Source organism: Oryctolagus cuniculus, chromosome 3 (genome assembly GCF_964237555.1).
Source record: "Oryctolagus cuniculus chromosome 3, mOryCun1.1, whole genome shotgun sequence".
NCBI classification, from domain to species: domain Eukaryota; kingdom Metazoa; phylum Chordata; class Mammalia; order Lagomorpha; family Leporidae; genus Oryctolagus; species Oryctolagus cuniculus.
In genome coordinates, this window is record NC_091434.1 from 110,238,965 (window position 1) to 110,256,081 (window position 17,117).

The 17,117-nt window shown below is 38.7% G+C and overlaps 1 protein-coding gene across 13 annotated transcripts in view; it reads left to right on the forward strand.

Annotated features, from left to right (window-relative positions):
- NCKAP5 (NCK associated protein 5) overlaps positions 1–17,117 on the forward strand; it is a 1,120,879-nt gene that overhangs the window by 391,290 nt on the left and 712,472 nt on the right. Inside the window, exon 1 of one of the 13 annotated variants that reach the window (XM_051849627.2) lies at positions 6,110–8,401. The exons of the other annotated variants lie outside the window; for them this stretch is intronic. The gene's annotated coding sequence lies outside the window, so the exon portion shown is untranslated. Of the gene's footprint in view, positions 1–6,109; positions 8,402–17,117 lie in introns of those variants that run through there. 13 annotated transcript variants of the gene reach the window in all.

Genomic DNA, 17,117 nt, shown 5'->3' on the forward strand with positions numbered 1-17,117 from the left:
AACATTTAATGCAACAAAGACCCTCATATTTTTAATTAATTTTTGCACAAGTGCTTGGAAGGATTTTCATAATAATACTGGAGAAAAGGGGATAAGATGTTTCGTTTGTCATCCTTGATGAGGTGTTTCTAGACTTAGACTCTTTGCTTCCTACTTGAACATTGGTTTATCTGACTTCAGTTCAGTGGGCGTCTCACTGGGCTGGCATCCTCACCTCAGCTGCTGGTGAACTCCGGCTTTGTCTGCCACACAGGCACTCAGTTCCTAAGCCACAATCCTCCAAATCCGCAAAACTCTGAAAAACAAAAACATTTTTCTTTCTTTTTTCAACAGTTTGGCCCAACTTGGTGGATAAGCCTGATGTGATTCACTTTAGAGTTTTTATTGAATGCATTTATTGTGACCGTTTGTGTTTCACTAGAAAGATTAATGCTTTTGACAAGTTGCTGCCCCCACCCTTGCAGGGAGTGTTTCATTATATATATATATTTATATATATTCTCTACCAAATATATAATAAATAGAACATATTCAGAATTCCAAAATGCACCTGGTACAAAGGGTTTTGAATGAGAGGTGTAGCTCTTTTCTCAATTTATGAGCTCTACAGTCTCTGTGATTACAGTTAGTAATTTGTTAATCTGATTTGTGTTCATTTGAAAAGTAAACATTGGGCATTATAGTAATGTTTTTAAATTTGTATTTTCTTTTTATCACTTTTAGAAAACATCTTCAAATAAAGGCTTACTTAGTAAACCAAATGTACCCCAGATAAAAGTCAAGTTACTGGTTGCTCTCACTGGATGGGAAGCCCAGGCTTCGGGTCTGCTGGATGCCTCCCAGGTCACCCCTGCTCTGGCCTGTGAAAACAGCTGCAGTGAAAATCTAGTTTCTGAGGTTCAGTGATACCAAGGAGGGCAAGGCTGCAGCCACGGTGACCAGGGCCCCTTGCAATGAGTGGAGTAATACCATTGCAAGTCTGGGAAGGGTTTTGCTGACATTTCTGCTGTTGTTTTCTTCAGATTTTCTCTCCCCTCCTCTCCCCTCCCCTCTCCTCTCGTCTCCTCTTTTTTTTTTTTCCGGTCCGATAAAGAAAAGCTCCCATTTAGCACTGAATAATTTTAGGGAGGTCTCAAGGAAGTCCAGGTTGATTTCAAAATTGATTGCATGAGAGTGAGGAACACTTGCCTTAAAGTTCATTAGCCAAATCCCTATTTAGGGTATTTTTGTCATTTTCAGTGTTCTGACAGGTAAAACCATGATGAATATAATTGCACATACATTGCTGTAAATGTGTGTTACTATTCTATCCATATGATAAATTCTGAGCCTAGAAGTGTTGCATGTGCATTGTAGAACTGTTGTAATATACTCGTAGTCTCAGATTGCCCTGCATAAAGCTCATACCAGTTTGTAACCCCTGTGACACTTAAAGTCCCTTCAGATTCTAAATTTAAACTCAATATTATTTAAGAAACACTTCCTTACTATTTTTGTGTACTTCTATGGCATTGGAAAAAGTTCTATCAAAACATATGCTTATTTAATTGCCAGTATTTAGTTCCAATATTTATTTAAGATTTAAATTACAAATTCTCTAATAAATTTTCTTCTTTACTTTTTAACTATTGATAAGACATTTGCAGAGATAGTTTCTCAGAATGGTAGTTGTTACTAGAAGTGGTTATTCCAAGTTGCAAAAATCACAGCTATCAAAAAAAAAAGTCTGCCACCAAACCATTTTTCTGAATTCTGTAGGATGTTCTTTATTATGATGAATTATTCTTGCTCCCCTCTATTCTTTTATTATGTGCTTTAAACATGTGTTATTAGGAAAGTGTTTAAAATTGAAATAAGGACATATTATTGAATAAGGCATTTTCTGTAGAAATATTGATGACTAACATTTTACAAGGGCATTTTAGTGCCAGCAGGTACACTTTGCTGCTTTAATTATTAAAGACTTTTTCTCACAGTGACTGAATTATAGAGTGAACACATTTCAAATTGAATGAAGCAATAGTGGTCAAACAATACACATCCAACAAGAAAAATGAGAGGAAAACATATTGTAACACAGGAAACTGGATAGAAGTGAAATCAATAAATAAAGAGGGAGACTCCTTATAGCCTGTATAATTATGGTTGTGTGGGCAGAGTGATGGCCTTTAATGTGTTCACAACAAGCTCACTTTGTATTCAATTGTAATTTTGAGGTTGGCTATAAACTGGGGAAGATATGCTAAAATAAACTCCCCTTGTGTCTGTGGGACTTATGTCTCAATTTCAATAAAGAGTCGAGTTATAAACTATCATATATGATGATGAGACTCCAGAAATTATGATGATGAGACTCCAGAAAATTCTTTCTGCTAGAGTTCGTCATCCACAAGGCATGGCTCACAATTGGACAAGCAACCAACATCTAGCCTGGCACGTCCTAGGCAATGATAGGTATCAGGATCATGACCCAAGTTTGCTTATTAACTGGGGTTCAGATGCAGCCACAGTAAAACCAATTTCTGTCATCAGTGTGCTTCACTGTTTAGTATGGATGCATTAAGGAGCAGCATGAGGTGCTCATAGCCTTTGTCAGCTCAGTGCTTATTCTGTCATCTACTGGAAAGAAAGGCAGAGCTGATTGCTTAAATTCTCAACTCTTCCTTAACACAGTCAGAACTTTGGTTTGGTTTTGTATGTACATGCTTGGTTATGTGTAGGTTTCAAATGTGTGTAGGTTTTGTATGTATATATTTGTAACTGGGCTACCTGTTAGCCTATGGAGATTTTATTCTGGTAAATAATTGAACTTGTTGCCACTATAAACTCCCTGGTTTGATGTACCAAGAACATGACATCCTTTCTGTGATATTCGCACAAAAAGCACATAGCCCAAGTCCAATGAGGAGAAAAAAAAATATCAGACAAACCCTAATTGTGAGAGAGTGGACAAAATAGTCAGCATTCTTCCAAGACACCAAGACCATGAAAGACAAGGGCAGGCACTGGGATGCAGAAGATTAAGCCACAGTTTGGGTTGACCACATCCCTTATGGGAATGCCTGGATTGGAGTCTTGCCTCTGCTTCTGATCCATCTTCTTGCTAAGGTACCTGGGAAGCGGTAGATGATGGTCCAATTATTTGGATTTTTGCCACCCACATGGGAGACTGAGGGAGCTTCTGGCTCCTGGTTTTAGTCTGTCACAGCCCTAGATATTGCGGGCATTTCAGTGAACCAGCAGATGGAAGCTCTTTCTCGCTCACTTTCTCTCTCTCTCTCTCTCTCTTTCTCTCTCTCTCTCCTTCCCCTTCCTTCTCCTTCTCTCCCTCTCCATCATTCTGCCTTTCTGATTAATAACTAAATAAAAATTGAAGAAAAAAGAAAGAGAATGACAGAGAAACTGGTACTCAGTGACTGCAGGAGACTAAGGAAAGATCCCAGATAGATACGAAGTGGGATCCTGGAGCAGAAAAAGGATTTTAGTGGAAAAACTAAGCTAGTTAAGTGAACAGTATCATGCCAGTGTTAATTCCTTGATCCTCAATACTGGGCTGTATTTGTGTAAGATGTTAACATTACAGGAAGGTGATGATATAACAGAATTCTGTAATATTTTTATTAAGTACAAAATTAGTTCAAAATTAGAAATATTCAAAAAATAACATTTCTCTTTGTCTGCTATGAAAATTGGTGGATTTTCATCATTCTAATAATACTTTACATTTATCCTTAATAAACTTAGTCTTACTCATGCACATCAGTGGCCTCAGCATATGATAGTTCGAAGTTCAAAGTCAGGAATTCCAGCTCATCCACTGACTGGATGTATGACTTTGGGAAGTTATTTAGCTTTCCTAAGCCTCAATTTTTTCTAGTTTTCTAATTAAAGATATAATAATAATAATACCAACAATTACTTTATGAGGTAATTAAGAGGATAGAATGAAATTACACTAAGTAATTATATACCATAGTGGTTAAGACATAGTAAGTCTTTCATAAATACTAATTGTCGCTCCTACTGTTGTTGCCTTTGTTTAAACCTCTTTTCTTTCATTCAGATGCAAAATGTAAGTAATGTCACAGGTCTGATAGAAAGAGCTAGTTCTTCTTAAAGGGTGTGTGTCCCTGGTCCATAGTCAGTGTGAAGTAAGGTATGTTTACTGTTAACCCTGATTAACTTACTCCTCCTTCCCTCACCCCTTCTCTCTATCCAAAATCTATCCAGTAATTTTGAGGGTCACCTTTGCCCTGGAGATCAGCATATTTTTGATGTGAAAAACATTGCTATTAATCTTTGAATAACCAGAGCAATACTAAGACATGCCTTATATGTGTATAGTAAATCACTATCCAGAAAGAGCTTGCTTGTGCCTTACTTCATCAAAGCTTTCTTATGCACTTTGTTGTAGTTATCAATTTGATGTTGATGAAAATGAGTATCAGAGAAGTTATAATGTATCCTACTTTACAAACTAGTCAAAGAATAAAAGACCATTCTGTAAATGACCTAGTTGTAAATAATTTAGCTTTATGCGTTATATAATCACTGTTGAAATTCCTTAATTTTGCCATTGAGGCACAGAAGCAGCCATAGGCAACATGTTAACCAATGGGTGTGACTTTGTCCCAACACTTTATTTGTAGAAATGGGCAGTAGGCTGGAAATGCAGGATCCCAGTGTCAAAGCAGTTATTCAATTGTAGATTTCTGATACCAAGCCTGTTGCTGATGCAGTCTAGTACAGTTGTTGGGCAGAGAACCCCACAGTGTGCTCTGCAATGTCACCTAATTCAATGGTCATTTAGTCCCTGTTCCTACATACTGTTTCTTGATTATCAAGAAATATTTTACCCAATACCCAGCAGAAATCGAGATTCCAGTTCTCAGCCTTGTTGCTTCACCTGAAAAGATATGAATGGGAATTGTTCTTAGGAAGCCCCTATTGATTTCTTTTTTACATGGGCTTATGCTTTTTAAAAAGCACTGTATTTTACAAAAATTGGTGTGTTGGGGGTGGAGATGGTAAGATCAGACTAAAAACTGATTCCTAACTTCTAAATGCAACTTTTCCCTTTGACTTTGAAAATTAAAAAATGTTGAAATGTTTTATAAACACCCACACACATCTTCCTGCTTTTAAGACAGGGCCCTTCTGACTCATCAGGCTTCCCCTGAAATTGCTAACAGTGCTTCCATGGTCCTATCTGAAGCCCTTTCACTACCCCAGGGTGTAATTTATGGCTGAGACTTGGATTTATGCAAAGCAGCTTGCTAATCTCCCTCCAGATCGTCTCACTTATCTTGGGGTTCATGTTTTCTTCTTCTTTTCAGTGTGGAGATTGTTTGCCTTGATAGCAAAGGTGGAAGCAATATAGGAGTTGAATGGTTCTGTTTTCTCTCCAGCTTCTACCAGCATTACATCATTTGCTTCAAGCAATAAGTCAATCCCATCCTTGTTCACATCTGGCTCTAAACTCAGCCTTAACCTAACACTCCCTGTAGATTCCATCAGGTTTTGTAAGCCACAACATACTCTGGACTTTTTGACACCATTGTTACAGATTTATGCTTCTCTGTAGTCCTTGATAATTTTCCTCCGTTCCATGCACTCTTTGTATTTGTAGTTCCTAGTTCAGTGCAGAACCAAAATAAATTTACAAATTCAAATATACGACATAGATTTAATAGGACAGCAAGACATTCAGTAGACTTACTTGCAACTTAGATGTGCTCTTTCTTAAGGTGATCTTTTGTACTAGCACTAAGTATTTTTTCATTTGTCTGTTCTGTGTAGTAATGTGATGGATGGCAACACACTGCTCTTTCCAGTATTCAACTCATGCTACAAACTGTAGCATGTAGTTTATTGTGTAATTGTATTAGTTTGCTTTTTTTCTTGTAGCAGGAATATGCCATGTATACATTAAGACCACCTCTGTCCTCTTCTTGTTAGTTTTTAAAGACATCATCATAAACAAAAGTGCAAAGAAGACACTGGGCCGCATGGCAGTATTCAACCTTAGGTTGCTCATTAATACATTCAGAACATACTTATAGTTTGTTTTTATGGCAATGAAGTGGGATAAAAAGTTTAAAGATATTTATTGATATTTTGTGGATTCATGAAAATTTGGTTTTGGATTCTGAGGAAGTCCCTATGGATCCATCTTTATAGCTATTTGAGGATTATTGACCAAGACATTCAAATGCTTTTTGACTCTTTCTAAATATCCAACTAGTTATTTACCCTCCTTCTTTTATACATTCTTTTACTAGTCCTGAGCACTTAGGCTCTCAAAATTTTCTGCTTTCTTTTTCTTTATGTATTTGAGAGATAGAAAAGGAGATCTGGTTTACTCCCCCAAAAACCCACAATAGCTGGGGCTGAGTTGCTGCTGACGCCAGCATTCAAAAATGCAATCTAGGTCACCCACATGGATGGCAGGAACCCAGTTACTTGAGCCATCACAGTTCTTCCCAGGGTTAGTAAAGAAGCTGGAGTCAGGAGTCTGGAATCAGAGGCAGGAATTAAACCTAAGTACTTGGATTTGTGCTCTGGGCATCTTTTTTTTAAAAGATTATTTATTTATTTGAGAGGTAGAGTTACAGATAGAGAGAGGGAGAGACAGAGAAAAAAGTTTTCCATCTGTTGGTTCACTCACTGCAGATGACCACAATGGCCAGTGCAGAACTGATCTGAAGCCAGGAGCCAGGAGCTTTTTTCAGGTCTCCCATGTGGGTGCAGGGGCCCAAGCACTTGGGCCATCTTTTACTGCTCTCCCAGGCCATTAGCAGACAGTTTGATCAGAAGTGGAGCAGCTAGGCCACTAACCAGTGCCCATATAGGATGTCATCACTGCAGGTGGAGGCTTAGCCCACTAAGCCACAGCACTGGCCCCTGTGGGCATCTTAACTACAGGCTAAACGCCTGCTCCTATTCAGTGTTCTATGCAGAATTCTAAAGCTACTAGAAAACTCTTCACAAGTTTTTCTGCTTTTACTATTGCTCTTCCTGAATTAAAATCATGGTCTGTTGGTTGTGAGGTTGATAAGGCTCTCCCTGTCATTTCAGAGGTGTGCTTCTAGAATAATCTCAACTCTAGCTACCATGTAATAAAGGCTCCCTTTGAAGATCTCAGCAAGAATTCTCCAGTCACCTGACTACATCCTTGCCTCCTGGTTGGGGTTAATTCTGGCTTTCTTGTACCTGTCATATATGTGGTGACTGAGAATCCTCCCAATGAGCTGATATGTTTTTTCCTTTCTTGGGAAAACCCTTGAGCTATGTATTGGTTCCAACTGCTGAGACAGATTTCCTCTTCACTCTAATTTGATTTGCCATGATCTTCCATTCATCAGAATTTTAAGGCTGGTTTTCTTTTCCTTACACAGCACTGCAAAAGTGTTCTCCCATTTTCCTCCATGAATAATGTTTCATTGTTTCGGAAACAGCTCTCTTTAATCAATTAGGGCATAGAGAATAACCACTCAAGACCCATCACCTGCTAAGATATTTTTCAGACACCCATTTGCACATTCAATATGAACAAGACTCAATTTCTGGGAAGAAGGCCCTTCACTAGATTCCTATTAGGACATTGAAAGATCTCCCTTGCTGTACAGAGTTACCAGGTATTAACTAAACTATTGAGTCCTTTGGCAATTTGCCTAAATTTCTACAGGAACCTTCACATGCTAACTTCCTCTTGGCTAAGCCTGTGTATGAAAGCTTTTATCCTCTTCACTTGTTACAGCTGAAAAGTAGGCATTTTCATGATGTTTATCCTCTCTTCTTTCTTGCACTCACTCTTCTGTTCTTTCTCCTCTGCCTCACTTAAATGCTGATTTATGCACAGTGGTAATACCAACTCTGCCTTCAAAGGCAACACATGAACATGACCTCCCTCCTCCAGGGCATCTCACTCCACTCCTCCAACTCCATTCATGCCTCTGCTCTTCCCCTTCTTCCTGGCTTTGTTCCTATTGGTCTTTTTTCTCCGGATACCAATGGTACTAAATTATCCTTCATGAAAATCACCTACTGTTTCCATAATTTTTTAAATGTCTAATTTTGTTCTGCTTCCAGTAAAAGTGTTGCCTAGAAATTGTTTCCATAATTGGTCTCCCTGTGATTTGGGGTATGATTGCTCTGACTCCGTATTTGTCCTGTGCATGCCACTCTCCTGATGCCCATCTCCTGGATTCATCACAGTTGTCTTCTGCCTATGGCTGATTTGGGAATGTTGCTGTCCAAAATAGCAATCATGATACCAAATTCAGCTTTGGTTATCTGGGTTCCAAAAGCAAGATCTTCTATATGAATTGTCTAATAATTGATGTGATTTTTCAGGTATTTACCCATCCTAAACTGGATCTGGGGAGCTCAGGCAAGAAAGGTATAGAATCTTGACTTTGTTACATGATTTGCCATTTGCTGCCTGTTGACTTATTGTAATTGTTTGTCTGAATTGCCTTAGGCTAATGCCTAATCATCAATTTAATCCTTATGTCCCATCTCCAAAATGTCTAAGCCACATAAAAAGAATAAGTATATGTTTTTGAAAAAGATTACTATATCTGTCTTTAATTTCACACAGTTTAACATATTCTCGAAAATGAATATAGCTGAAATATATATGCTGTGGTCAGAGGATGCAGACTAGAGTTCAGCTGGTATTCAAAAATGTATCATATTAAATATTCTTTCTAAATCATGAGAAATTGAACTGCACCCGAGTGGTGAATTCAGTCACTCTTATGGTTATATTATTTATGAGATGACTTGCTATTCGGTATTCAAATACATGCAGTTGGTTATAATCCCAGAGAAAATTTGGGCCAAAAAAAAAAAAAAAAAAAAAAGAGAGAGAGAGAGAGAAATATTCCTGAGTCATTAATGTGGAGAATTATCTCAAACACAGTAGATTTTCCTCATGACAAATCACATAAAATCTCCATAGCAACCTCACGTAATTATTCATAAGATTTTAGTGTGGTAACAAACCTAGAAAAAAATGTGAAGAGTAGTGATACAGGGTGAGACAAATGGGGGGTAGGTGGCACAAGGAAGATGGAAGGGAGCATTTCTAAGATGTGAAAATGCACAAAGGACAAAAAAGATTGCTTGCTTGGTGCTTTAGAGAGTACTGAGTAAGTCATGGCACTCTGGAAATTGGAGACTGGGAGCCACAACATCTGATAGTACCAAGATGCCTGTTAGAGTCGCCATTGTTAAAGGAGTGTCCGCATTTCTATTATAAATTGTATTTTTTTCTGCATTTCTAAGAACTCTAAGAAAGGCAATACAATGCAATACATTGGTACAAAAATTGAAATAGAAAAATGATTTTTATCATTTTTAATTTATAAAATTTGCTTGAGCTTTTAGATTAAAAAATCTGTAAAAGTCCTACAAGTATGCAAATAATATCAAGTTTATGTACTACTGAAAATAATCGAGATGCTTTATCACATATATTCCTTGCAATTGTTACTTACAAATATTAGCACACAGAGCTAATTCATGCTTGAGTATTTATCCAATGTGGAGTCATAGATCATTGTCAGCAATGTGGTTTTTGTTAACATCCATGGATAAAGAATTTTTCTGTTCTAATATTTTGAAGGATATTAGTAACTTAGTTCAGCAATTCATGTAAGAAAAGAGGATGATAATTTCTGGAAACTTCCATGATGTGATAAAACATTGAGAAGCAGTGTGGTATTGATGAATAAAAGAACAAGATAATGTCAGAAACATGCGGGTACTTCAAAAAGTTTGTAAGAAAATAGAATTAAAAATAAGTTTATTTTGGCACAAAAAGTAAAATTTGAAATCCATACATAGTTTTTTCATAATAAACATTTTCATGAGCTTTTGAAGACACTACCTACGCATGGATTTCAAATAGTTTTACACCAAAGTAAACTCATCTTTTAATTCCATTTCTCCATGAACTTTGTGAACTGTTTTCTTGTTAAGTGAATAGATACTTTTTTTAAAAAAGATTTATTTATTTATTTGAAAGGCAGAATTACAGACAGGCAGAGGCAGAGGCAGAGAGAGAGAGAAAGATCTTCCATCCACTGGTTCACAGTCCAGATGGCCGCAACAGCCGGAGCTGTGCTGATCTGAAGCCAGGAGCCAGGAGCTTCTTTCAGGTCTCTCATGTAGGGGCAGGGGCCCAAGGACTTGGGCCATCTTCTGCTGCTTTCCCAGGCCATAGCAGAGAGCTGGATCAGAAGTGGAACAGCCGGGACTCAAACTGATGCCCAAAGGGATGCAGGTACTGCTGGTGGCAGCTTTACCCACTATGCCACAGTGCCCGCACCCAATAGATATTCTGATTCTGATTTCAAAATGGATATTGGAACTATAAAGATGACTAAGACATAATTTATGGAATGGAAATACCTGGAATAAAGAGTATGAAAAGACATATAGATGGTTAATTTCAATATAATGTAGCAAATACTGAGATATGTTCAGACTTATATTGGACCCACAATAGAAGGACGTTTAGCCAAAATCTCCTCAAAGGAGACTTGATATGTGTTCAAGGGAGAAAGTGTCAGCAGAGGGAAGAAACATGAGACACAATCCAGGTGAAGGAAATGGTAGGAGCTATGGTACAAAGGTGTGACCTAATGCAATGTGTTCAGCAAGGCAATTGTCAGCTCTTTGGTATGATCAGAGGATTATAGTGTAAGGCAAGGAGTGGTAAGAAATTTAATTAAATCTGCAAAAGGGATACAGTTCTGGTAGGGCCTTTTATACAAAGTAAAGGACACTCCCCACCACCACCTTGCCAACAGTTGCTCATAAAACAGTGGAAGCTACTGATGTATTAAAGTATTCTAAGCAAAGAAACTCCATGACTAGATTGCATTTTAGATAGATAATTTCAGATAGATAATCTTCATTTTGGAGGATATACTTTGTGAGTCTTGGTATGAACAAAGAGATTGATGAAGAGATCATTTTTGAAGCACAACTTTTCAGCTACCCATTCTCTTTGTCCTAAATATTAGGAGTAGGGAAGAGCTCTGTGGAAATCTATTTGTACCCTCTCTTAACCATGAAGATCTACTTAAATTCATTATCCTGAGGGTGATCTTAGCTGTGTTCTGTTACCATTAAAATGTGAACTAAGTTGGTTTAATTTTGTGTGTTACAGAAGCAATTCTAATTTTTAGGGCTGATTTAGTATATTTCTTTTATTTTAAATAGAACATCTAAGTGATTATGGGAATGTAAGAATTTATTCTATTTTAAATGCTATAAGGTAATTTTGGGAGAACCTATAAGAAATGGAAAAATACTTAAGGTCAGAAGAGCATCTATTCATTTATTTATCCATCCATCCATCAAACATTTTTGAGAGCCTAATAGGTGACAGGGACTCTCCTGAGCAATACTGGAGAAGTGGGTACAAAACAGACAAGGGCTTTGACCTTCTGGAAGGTGCAGTCTAGCAGAGATGACAAATGTGAATTAAATAAATGTATTTATCTTTAAACAGATAATACAAATATATCTCATGATGCAGTGTATCCATGTCTTGCTTTTAAGTTGATCAAGAATGTTGGTCCCTTGCACTTTGCAGCTGTCCAATTTGTCTTCAAATTGCACAAAAAAGAATGTTGAAAATGAATATGGATCTCTTAATTCATGGAAAAACAGTTTAAAGACATCTTCAATATAATACATATATTAGCTTTATTTTATCTCCTGTGGTCCCTAAAACCTGATTAACAAGTCAGACTCAAACTTCAATCATAGAATAATAGACACTTCTCAAGAAGAATACTTAGTTTTGACTCCTGCATGTATGACTTTCTGTCTTGACATAAAGCTTTCTTGAAATTTCAACATAAGTAATGAAATTCCCAAATGTGCAATATCTTTTTGATTTGGCGATGCAACCTTAAGATGCCCTCACCTATAATATGATTTCCAGTTCCTATTCACCTGAAGGATCCCTTAACTTGAGGGAATTAGATGCATCAGCCAGAAAATTAGAGTTCAGTTTTCTGCATCGAGCTGTTGAACTTGCCCATATTCATCTGACAGCTCCAGGCAAGTACAGTGATGCTACAGGTGGAAGTGTTGGAACTAGGGATTAAACGCATTACACCGTTCCTCCACTAAATAGTCAGTGTTTATCTTATTAACTGCACAGACAGGGGACCAAGTCTTAGTAATATACTTTTGATTTGGATAGTTGTTGCCCAGTACCTTGAGAGGTTGTTAATAATACAAACATGAGGCATAGTCTGATATGGGATTTGAGAAGAATATTTCTCTTTCAAATGTGAAAAGCAAAAACTCATATTTTTCATGATGGCACTTTTGCTTGAAGATCTAATTAAAAAACATAGGTTAAAAGCAGAAGAAAATGCAAATGGAAAGTGAAGTGATTAGATCCCATGTACAATGTTTGTGAGATCTTTGCTTTGCTACTTTGCATTTAAGAAGGCTTCTTAGGAAAGCTGAACTCCCAGGTATCCTTTGAAGTTGACTATATGGAAAGAAGTTGATTTTTCCAGGTGTGTGAGTATGCAGCAAAAGGACTGAAGAGAAGCAAAGGTCAGAGAGAAATATCCCAAAAAAATACTTTTGGCAAGAAGTAATCCCAATGCTATAAAATTTTCTGACTCAAAATAAAACTCAGAATATAAAACCCAAATCTGTTGTAGCTTCATGGGAAGACAGTATTACTAGCTAACTGAACATTTTGAAAATAACAGTTCCAGGAAAGAATTGTCCATCATTATGTGTGATATTAACATCTCACATCTTGAGATGTTCTGTCTGCTAATACGAATTTTAATAAGATGATTTGTTGGTAGATATAGGCAGAACTTTCTATTCAACTCTGAGTACATTTTATTTGCATATAAAGTAGCACATTTATACTCAACAATAACTAGCCCTGAAGGAGTGATATTTAATAGGAGAATGCAATTATCCCAGTCAGGCTATAAACATTTTCTTTAGGGCAATGGCTCCAGTTTAAGATAGCTTCATGATCACTCATGTAAAGTACAGGCTATTACCAAACCAAGCCAGAGATAATTTAAGCTGCAAAAAGATTGTGATTGCATTGGAATAAAATATCTGTTTTCACTTATCCACCATTTTAGGAATTATAAACATAAAGGTCAATGAGCTATTAAATTTTTATTTTTTATTCTAAACAAAGGCCTCAAACAATTATTTTTAAGTACCAATGTTAAAAAGTGTAAATATTTTATTCTACATCATGTTAACTACACAGAATTGGCTTATTTTTCAGCTAAGGTGATGATATTATGTACAGATTAGTTACAATAGGGCAGGTGTTTCATGCAATGGTTAAGTTGCTGCTTGGGACACCATCATAGCAGTGCCTGGGTTCCATTCCCAGCTCTACTTCCAATACAGCTTCCTGCAGTGAACACCCCAGAGGCAGAAGGTGATAGCTCAAGTACTTGTCCCTGACACCACTGAAGGAGGCCCAGATTGAGTTTCCGACTCCTGGCTTGGTTTGCCCCTGCCCTGGCTGTTGTGAGTATTTGGGACATGAACCGCTAGATGGAAAATGCCTCCATCCCCCCTCTCTCTGTGCTCTTCAAGTGAACAAATACAGTTTTTAAAAATTAGAATATATATAGTTAATTAATGTGAGGATTTAAAACAGCCTTTTTAAACATCTTTTTGCATGTGTTATATGAGGGTGTTAGAAAAGAGTTTGAAGAACTCTTTTAAAGATAAGTTTAATTTGGTGCAAAGAAATTTTTAACCCCATGTATAATTTTTCATAACATGCCATTTTAAACAACTTTTTGAAGACCCATCATATATATTGGTGCCCTCTTGACCAGTCATTGTTTTCTAAGCATTTAGAATGTTTCCTATATAATTATAATATCTCAATATTTTTGAAGTTATATATGGTCTTGCACACAAACTAGAAAAATAGAAGTAAATTGATTTTATATATCCGCATAATTTTTGCGGAAGTATTCTTTCAGAAATCAAAGGCTTTGGTCTGTGGAGTTGCTGCTAGCATTAATAAGCTGAGTGATGTTAGATGATTACATTATCTTCTACAGAACTTTTCTTGTCTATTCCTTGATGGATCCTACGAACTGCTAAGAACTCCCTGGGGCCAAGATTGCTGGGAATTTTGTCCTTTAACCTGGCATGACATATAATGATAACATCAAAGAATCCTGTAGGCAGTAAACAGAGAACTGTGCTCCTGGAGATTGAATAGGAAATCTGTAAAAAAGGAGCCTGAGGTAAGAACTACACACTGAGCCGGAGAAGAAGTATAGAGAAGAGGGAGAGAGATGAGAACAGTCAGCACATGCTCTTATGTTATCCTCTTTGGCCAACTTTTAAAGGGAACTGAGCTCAGAAGCCCAGGGAAGAGATGGATATGAAAAACCCAGTATCAGAACAGAGGATCTGTAAGGCGCCTTCTAGCCTTAAACACTTTAAAATGTCTTCTCTCTTAGAAAGTAGGTGCTAATCCAGTTTCTTTCTTCTGCAAGTGCTGTGTGCTTTTGGCAGCAGTAACAGGATTCATGCCTCAAATTCAGGCTCATTTTATGAGGTCTCAATACTAACACTTTTCTTTCCTTATCAGTGTTCACTTCCCTAGAGTTTGTAACTGCATACTAATTGAGAATTCATTATCCAGTTCTCAGTCCAAGTTCATCTGAAAACTTACCCAAGTTTCTTTCAAGTCCCTTCCACTTAGAGAGTTGGCTCTGGCTTCAGCTTCTAACAGGACAGATTTGTCTGTTTGGCAAAAAGCTGTGGCATCACAAGAGAAGCAGCTGATTTTAAATATTCTTTTTTGGCTTTTATTTTGCCAACATCTGGAAAATGGATCCTGAGCCAGTTCCTCAGCATATGTTCTGGAAATTTCATTCAAATTGACAATGGGAAATTAACTTGGCTCATGTTAAAACTGTCTCATTTTAGATCCCAACCCAGTGGGATTTCTGACCAGAGTCCTCTGCACATGGTGTCTCCCCGAGATTAGGCGATCCACATACATACTATCTGTGGGCACACCTGATGGGAGCATCCTCTGAATGCTAACATCTTGCTGTGTTTTACATGCTCAGCCCACAGAGCAGCCTCCTCATTCCTCCACATTGGACAACTGAGCAGCCTCAAAGTGGCCATGCTGACATGACCGCACTCAAGGCACTATCATCGCTGGGACCAGATCTGACTCAGTTGCCTATCAGGAGGCTGAGCATCAGCACGTACTAAGGTGTCCCCTTGAGGGGGACACAGAGTATGGAACTTCTCTGCTCAGCATACTTCTGACTGGGGCTCAGGGCCCTCATCTGTGCCTGCTAACTTTTGCCAAATTGTCTGTATGGAACAATTTTTGCCCTGGGAGCTATAGTGCCTTCATGTATTCATTTTTTTTAAAAAGCAGTAAGCATGATAACCAAGTTTAAGGAATACACCTGAGAGAGCAGGCAGATGTCTCAGGAGATAACTGAGAGCGCAGTCAATATTCATTCCAGAGTTTTTATAGATCAGAGTGTGGGCCCTCCATTTCTCCTGCCCCTCTGTGTGGGGAGCAACCCGGACTGGACTGAGTTACTGGAATTAAGACTTATTCTATGCATCTGCTCTCCCACAATATGGCGCTGGGAGAGGAGAAAACAGCTTCTACGCAGCTGCCTCTTGCCAACTTCAGTGATGACCTCCAGGAGCTGATCCTGCTCCTGATTGGAGGAGAGCAGCGTACTCGGCGTGTGGGCAGCCGAGTTGGGATTGGCGGAGGAGGACTATAAAAGAGGAGAGAGACGGCATGCACCAGGAACATCTAAGGGGAACATCTAAGAGGAATACCTGTGCAGCCCCCGAGAGAGCCGCTCCCCCGTGGAAGTGGGGAAGGTGGCGGGGGAACCGCCCTTCCACGGAGGTGGAAGCGTCGGTAGCCAACCCGGGAAGAACCAGCAGCAAACCCGGGGAGGGCCGAGCAGACGAAAGAACAGCGCAGGGTCCTGTGTCGTTCCTCCATGAAGAGGGGGAGCGACACTCTGTTTCTGGGATATTGCGGGTGGAGAGCTTTTGGGGCATAGAATTCCTGAAATTCCTTCCAGAACTTCAGCTGGAGCTAATTGCCCCCTTGATACGGGGCAGGGAAGACACACCAGAACTGCCTCTGGGAGAGGGCTGGGACACACTTAACCACTTTAATGAACAACACTTTTGATGTGCAAATTCTAGTCTGCTTCCACAATTGTTTTCCCATTCTCCTGTACAAAATTTCCATTTTTCTTAAAAGAAAGTTCACATTTTCTTCAACTGCTCTCAGACATAGAGTCTAATGTTTAGTTACCTAACATTCATTCTCCCCCTCAAGTCCTCTAATCTTATGTGGGTAGAATGGATGACGGTCTGTCTTCTGTGTTTTCTTCATGCTGGTGTCTGGGTGTAGAGCTGCTTATGGGTATTCCTCTCTTGCTGTCTGTCCTGTGGTATTCAGAGGTGGGAAAAGATTGTCTCATGCAGTATGGAGGGCTGGCACATCGTCCAACTTGATAATCTCAAGAGGTAGTTATTGAGCACCTAATATATGCCAGGCACAGAACAGACAAAATTCCCTATCCTCATGGAGCTTCCACTCTAGGGGAAGAGACGAGTTTATGGGAAAAAATATCTGGAAGATGCTGCATGTTATACATAACTGAAATCAGGGAGGGGGACACAGAGTATGGAAGCTGCAGTTTTACATATGTGGTTGGGGAAGGTGCTTCATTGAGGGGAGATCTCCAAGAGGGAGGTGAAGAGCCTGAGGGAATCAAGGAGAGGAAGTAGGCAGCAGGGTCCTTCCACCACCGCAGCTGCACACTGCGTCTTACAGCAGAGGGTAGGGAGGCTGAGAGGAGAATGGATAGATGTCACCTGATTTACACTTTAACAGCACCATCTGGCTGCTCAGTTGAGAATATTCTCATGGCACGGGCAGGTGCAGAGAGATCTGCTGTAATAGTCTGGAGGATCCATGATGGTAATGCATAGGTGTGGAAGGGGCAAAATTGGGAATGTATTTTGAAGAGAAAGTAGACATACTTCCCTGAGGGCAGTGA